Here is a 7,427-nt window from a genome sequence, read left to right as displayed (position 1 = left end):
GCCGCCGGGGGCAGCCGCGCGCCGAGCTCACCGAGCGGCACGTGACCGGGGCGGGGCCGCCCGCCATGATGGCGGCGTTCCCCCGTTGCCACGGCAACCGCGGCGATGCGCGGGTCGCCATGGAGACGCCGCCGCAGCCCGCCGTGTTGGGCCGGGCCCCCACGGGAGGGTCGGGCCGGGAGTGCTGGCGTCCCTGCGTTCAGGGCTTCGTCAGCCTCCGCGAAATAAACCGATTCCTCCTCATAAAAACCCGTGGTTTTGTCCTCATTCCCTTCTGAACGCTCCAAGGGATTCTCGGGGTTCTTCTGGGCAGGGCCAGGAGTTGGGCTTTGATGATCCTTGTGGGTCCCTTCCAACACATCTTCCAATCCCTTCCATCCCGTGATTCTGTGATTCTGTGAATGGGTGGGTGAGAGCGATGGCCACGGGCCGCCTGTCTGCGGAGGGGCCTGGAAAAACAATCTGTCCCTGGCACTTGTTCAGCTGGAAAGCCAAACTTGTGTAATAAATTAAGGTGGGAAATATAGTTTATCAAACAGGATGCATCTTTTGCTAAAAATACTAAGCTAAAATGTACAATAAACCTCAAGAGACTATGTAATAGTTATGTAAGAGACAAGATTGCCAAAGGTTCTTAGAGTTACAAGGACGATCCATATAAGGAGGCAATTACTATCCAGAACAAAAAGGGCAAACAAGGGACACAAGAGGAAGACGTCTTACTTCAGCCTCGACGACCACCAGAAGGCAGAAAAGACCCCTTAGTAACAGCCCAAGCATGCGCAAGAGTATTACCACTACGTCAAGAAAACGGAATTAAGAAACCATAAAAAGGGACTTTTTCAATGTTTTAGCGCGGCAGTTGGTGGGGCGGAGACCCCCCCTGTTCGCCCAGCGCTGCATTTGCTCATATTCCGCTTGCTATCTCTAAGCAATAAATAAATTTTAATTGGTACTCTGATCATTTGTGGTCACAATTTATAACACTTGGATCCTGGTGTCAGCACACCCCTTCATAAAGGATCCATCCCCAGCGAGTCTCTCCTGTTTCTATCCAGGGACCAGACTGAGGCCGGGCTCCTCCGTCCCCTCTGCCATGAAGAACAAGTTCCTCATCTGCCACTGCTGAGAGCGCTGGCACATTTTTCAGGACCCAGCCCTGGCTGGTGTGATCCCAGAGCCCTGGGGATAACACCTGCAGGGAGGCAGTATGAACTTCCCTTAGAAACCCAGCAGGGATTTGGAGGAGCCATCTCCATCCCACTGCAGTGACACGAACTCTGCCATCGGCTGTCCGTGGTCACAGTAACATGACTGCTTATCCCTCATTAATCCCCATGGTTTAATGCTGTGCACAAACCTGACAGACAGCACAGAGTTATTTTTATGCCTCCTATAAATGATGGGTGAGCAGGAGGGTTCCCATCGCGTGGCATGAATGCTGATGAGGCTGGTAAAACCAAGTAGTTTTTGGCAGGTGCTTGGGAAATGGTGAACTTCCAGATCCTCAAGATGGATAATCAAGAAAAACGCCCCTATTGCCTGCAGGTTTACAGCACACTTTCTGCAGATCTACAGTCTCCTCCTGAAAGGAGGATGAGATATGGCTTTAATTTAACCTACCCAAGTGTTAACAGAGGATTACAGTAGTATTTTTTCTTCTTTGCTAATAGCTGCAATTGGTTTCAGACAGTCTTTCATCTGTTTTAAGTTGATTTTTCTTTTAATTAAATGACTGAGCTAAGTAGAAAGAATTCGAGGCTGGCAAAAAAAAAAAAAAAAAAAGAAATAGCTTCAATTTTTAAGAACAGTCATTATGGAAATACTACCTGCAGCCCTGTTTAAAGTGTGTTTTGTTTATGCCTTGATTGCTTTCTTATTACAGTATTGAAATTCTAAATGGAAAATTACACCGTGTTCTATTACATAAGCAACTGGTTTAAACAGCCTGAAATTTAAGGTTTTATTATTAGGTGTTCATTGCTATGAACAATAGAGGGTTTTTATTATATGGTAAATGGCACTTTTCCACTTGACTTCGTTACAACACTTGGTGGTAAAAGGGAGATACGCCTCTTTCATAAATACACGCAGGAAATTGTCTCCCAGATCTCAGAGGACTGAGCAGCAGAGAAGCAGCTTTGGTTCATCTAGACAAGTTTAACTGAATTGTCAAGGCACTAAATTTTAGCAAACTGCCCAAATTGTATTCTTTACTTTCTGGCACAGTGGTTGACTTTGCTGGTTCCCCATGTGATGAAGGAAGAAGTCAAAGGAAAAAGATGTGCAGGGATCCCACAGCAGAATTATTCCCAGACAGACAGTGACAATTCATTCCAGTTCTGTTTAATATCTCTATCAACAATCTGAATGAGGGGTTTGATGGAACCCTCAGTAAGTTTGTAGATGACAACCAGTTGAGCGGCACTGTGTATATTAAGAATGAGACACATGGTTTAGTGGTGGCCTTGGCAGTGCTGGGAACAGTTGGTCTCAATGATCTTAGAGGTCTTTTCCAACCTAAACAATTCCATGATTCTAGGCAAAGGCTATATCAACTTGATATATTTTATAATATCCAAATATTTTTATTACCTATTTATTAACTGCCTGTCTTTGGAGAGTTAAATTTTGTAGTTACCCACCTTCAGGTCAGGTATAGTAGCAGGTGTTTGGTTATGGTTACTTAATGTTTTTATTGCAAATGCCAGTTGTGTCTTCTAGAGTTTCCTTTAAAGGTACATGGTGTCATACAACCTAATACACGTGCTTTAGCAGTTAAGGATGTATTTTTCCCAAGGAGATCAAATGAAACCCCTGTTAGATAATCAGTGTGAAGAAAAAAAATCTCATTTGCAGATTAAGCCAACCAATTTCAAAGAAATTCAATAAAAACAAAGCAGTGCCATAAACAGAGAATTAAATGTTTTCCCCATATTATCTTTCAAAGAAGTGAGAGACTTTGACAGCATCAGGGAAACCTGAAATAGCTACTTCAGTAAAAAAGTGCCCACTGTACAAGAGAAATCAGATAATTTGTAAAGCACCATGTTTCACAGAATCTCTAGTCTGGAGTCCTGAGCCCTTTACAAAAATTAGAAGGCTCAAATTGGAAGGCTTCCCAAACTCGGGAAAATCTTGGATCTTCCCCTTTCAAGGTACAGAGCTTTATAGATTAAAAAAAAATCCTTTGCTTGAATCAGAGCTGTTAGTCATTAATTAGGGACTAAATATTCATTAAATGTGGACTAAAGTAACATTTAAAAACTGTTTGCTCTTCTACAATGTTGTCAGATAATGCTGAAAACTTATTCCACTATTGGTGTTTATCTGTTAGTTGTACAAATGTCTCTTCAGAATGAGTTATTACAGACTTACCACTACTTTTCAGAAGCACCAAACTGAATAATACTTCAGAGAAGAACCTTTATTCTTTTTTATGGGCAGGGTAAAGTCGGTGACTTCCATTATTTTCTCTCTTGCACCACGCTGCATCTTTGAAGAGCCTGCAGATTCAAATTATCAGGTAGTTAATTTGAAAATAATTTATTGACAAGCCATGAAAGGCTTTGAGTAAAGTACTCAGGGATTTTGTAGCTTCACTTGGGATAGCTGTAAGAAATTAATGAGATGAACAAGACCAAGCACATTCAGATGCTGGAATTTGTGCCCTTGAGACTGCTGTTCCCAGCCCAGGCACAGAACACACCTCAGAGAAACATCCTTCCAGGATCACTCATTCCTACACCTCACCCTTGCAAGGCGAGCATGCCGCCAGCTCTTACATAAGGTCTCTTGCTACATCACTGCCACAGGCTGTTGTAAACCATTTTTCTCCCTTTTAATTCAGGTTCCTAGACAAGCAAAAATGCAGAATATTGCCAGAATAGTCTGGGGAATGGGGATTTTTGTTGTGGATGATTAATGAAGTATTATTGTTTTGCACTTACAGGGAAATTGTAGTTTCATGCCGTTGAGGTCAGGGCCTCAATATGTTATGTGCTCTGTGAAGATGTACAGAGTGATAGCTCATTTTCTGTTATTACTGAGCCAAAGTCTCATCAGGTTAGAGAGGAATGTTGTAGCAATGGTAACACTGCACAGATATGCAAAGCAAACCTTTATCTTACGTTGCTAGTTGCGATTCTGGTATATTTAAATCCACATCTCTACCTGCATCCAGACAGGGGCCCAAAAGTAAGATGCTGGGCCCCTGGCTCTTTAGATACCAACCTCCTAATCACCCTTCATGATATGCCCCAAATTTCTCTTGGATTAATATAATTTCTGCAATACTCTGTTGAGACAGACTGAGGCTAGAGACCCAGAACAGAAAAATCCTTGGACCTATGACAAGACATTTGATTTGATCAGTTGTATTTTGAAAATCAACTCTTCATGACCTGACCTTCTCAATACTGACTTCCCAGGTCAGGTTGCCATGACTTGGTGTAAATGTGAGATCTGGAGAACATGAATCTGGCTACAGTCACATGGGATTTTACTGCAAATATTTTTGTAGATATGCATATTGAAAAGTGCATTACCAGCACCAAACCCTGGGATCTCCCATGTATTTTCTCACTGAATGAGACTAAGGAAGGAATGGCATCCATTCAGTACAAGAAGGCAGCTTTTAAAAGCACCAAAGTTCCCAAGAATCATAAATGCTTAACAGGAGTGGAAAATACTGTCACCTTCAGGCTCTGCACAGGGACAATGCACTAATCCCATACACAGATTTTTTTCATTTTCTTCTCCCAGTGACCAGACCCTTCACATAAATTCTTTCAGCTCAGAATATGTAAAAAACCCCCCCATGAGTCTTTGAAATTTTTTTTGCAGTAAAATAATGATTTTTTAAAATATTTTTTCAGGAGTCTTTCTTCTCAAAGTAGATTTGCAACCCACACTGATTTGACAGATAGGTGAAAAGAAACTAACAAGTTATTTGTATGAAAATGAGCACAGTGAACACTTGAGATACTGATCACCACCCTGTAGTGATTCTGCAGAAGTACAGATTGGCAGGGTGGGAAGAAGTGGGTGTAATCCAATAAAACAATGCAATAATGATGAAAAATTGAAAGAGGTCAAAGTCGGGAAGCTTTTGATTTCTTTTTGCAGTGGCATTTGTCAGGGCAAGCAAAATCCATTAGCAAGGAGCAGCCTGAGTTTTAACACATCTGAGTCTTTAAAAATGTTAATGTTTAATAGGGTGTGCTCAGGCTTTATATATCCCTGATAACAATGCACGGGCTGATAGGCATCTCCAGAGGCTGTAAATCAGTGGCAGAGCCTTGCAAGGCACACAAGCACTTGGTGTTCACTCTCATGGTTTATTATGTTATCAGCAGTCATTGACTGAATTATGGCCTTATAACAACCCTTTCCCTGCATTATCCTACGGTTACTGTAGCATTGTTAACCTGCGTCCCATTAGAAGATGATATGACCTTCTCCAGATGAGCACACAGAAATTACTGTGGCTGTTTAATGTACAGGCTCATTTTCTAGGAGGAACTGAACTGTGCCCACAAAGTCTGCTTACCTTAAGATGGTATCAGTTCTGGCTTGGGCTGGTAGACAGACAAAGATACGTGAGCAGAGAGCAACGTTTTCTCCCCAGTCCAATGTGGGATGCCTCACCAGCAATCCAGCAACTCAGTTGTAAGCTGGGTTCAGAGTTGCATACTGGAAGCCAAGGTATGTGAGGAAGAAGTGGAGGTGAGGACATCAGATTGGCTGTATTTTAAGACTGCAATCATTCCCACCCGCTGGAGAGCTCCTCCATTAATTCCCGCAGTGCATACACCAGTCCAGCATGTTGCAAGTCCACAGGCTCACCATTTGAGAAAGGGTTTCACCCTCTATTGTCACCAGGTACAACCTGAAGCTTGAAACAGATTGGAAGCCCTTGGGAAGGTGCTCTTGCTTGCTATGGCAGCAGCCAGCTCCATTCCAACAGAGCTGTATGTAAACAGAAACAATAGATTTCCTCCACTGGTACCCAACTGGCCCCACATAGGGTTTTTTCCTCCCTCTTACTGTGTGTTACAAAGCATCAGGAGTCCCCGTGGTCACACCATTTGCTCAGAGAAGAATCTGATATTCTTGGAAATGTCTGTAAGAAGTGGGTGCAGAAAAAGACCTCATAACTGTGCAGGAAATCTTGAGACTGACATGACCATCCGCTGCCGTCTTTTCTTTGCCCACCCTGCTTAGTCCTCTTCTGCACAGGAAAGTTCCCCCTTGTGAAAAACTCCACTCCTGATAACAAGCTTTGGAGAACAGGCAGATGTGCAGGCACATGAGCAGACACCTTTTTCATGTCAATCTAGTTAGAGTTATTGATTCCCCTTGCCTTCGGCTAATGTACTTTTATTATTATTAATAAATAATCATCATTTTTCCATCAGTGGAGCCTGTACCCGGGAGCCTTGGAGAATTCTAGCAAAAGTATTATTAAAGCTAAAGATTTCTAAAGGGGTGAACAGCAGCACAGCCCAGTAATCTGATAGAATCTGCAACTGGGGAACAAAATATCCCCACTTGAGAAAAGGTGATAGAACATCAAGTTGGCTCTTTTCCCCCAGAGTTACCTTTTCAACAGTGGCCTCCTGTTCATGATCACGTCAGCTGTGTTGTCATCCCCCCAGGATGCAGAGGGTGTAGGTGGCTCTTGGGGAGCTGTCTCCTGGGCACGCGGGCTCTTGCAGGCCCCTGCCCTGGCATGGTGCATGACTCAGTGCACCTGGAGGGCCAAAAAACTGCTGCTGTGTGCTCCTCCTGCCTGGCACCCCCTCTGCAACAGCTGCCCAGGCAGCCTCCATCCTCTGCCTGGACAGCTGCACTCTGATCCTGGCTCCTCCCAGGTTACAAAGGTTCAGGATCTCTTTCCCAAACTAGGTAGAAGGACTGCCTGGAGGGGACGGTTTCTCCTAGAGGATTGCATGCATCTGCCCACAAACAGAAGGAGTCATCATCAAACACAGAGCCAGACATGGACACACAGTCCTCTGGACAGTAAACTGCAAAATAATGACTGAAGTGGTTTCAGGAGCAGTTTGGAATTGCTCGTAGACAATTTTTGGGACAAAGATCAATAACAACTCTAGCAATGAAAACACTGTGTTGCTCAAGGAGGTGATTTCACTGGGGTGGCAGGAAAGCAAAAAGAATCAGAACTGTCACCTGTAAATAGATCTACTCCCACTGGCAATCCTGAATTAGCACATCTTCATACAACCACCATTCCAACCCCTCCATGGTCAGTCTTGTCTTTCCTGAGGGCTTGCTTGCCAGCTGCACCCTGGTCCATGTGTTATTATGGGCTTTCCCTCCTGTGTCCTGCTTCCTCCATTGCATCACCAGTGGCCCATCTGAGCCCTGTGACCTGGCACCATGGCAGCAATCCAGCTTGGGTC

This window comes from Myiozetetes cayanensis, unplaced genomic scaffold (assembly GCF_022539395.1).
Source record: "Myiozetetes cayanensis isolate MyiCay16 unplaced genomic scaffold, myiCay2020 scf20-37, whole genome shotgun sequence".
NCBI lineage: Eukaryota > Metazoa > Chordata > Aves > Passeriformes > Tyrannidae > Myiozetetes > Myiozetetes cayanensis.
The sequence above is the reverse complement of the archived record's forward strand: the minus strand, read 5'-3'. Positions refer to the sequence as shown.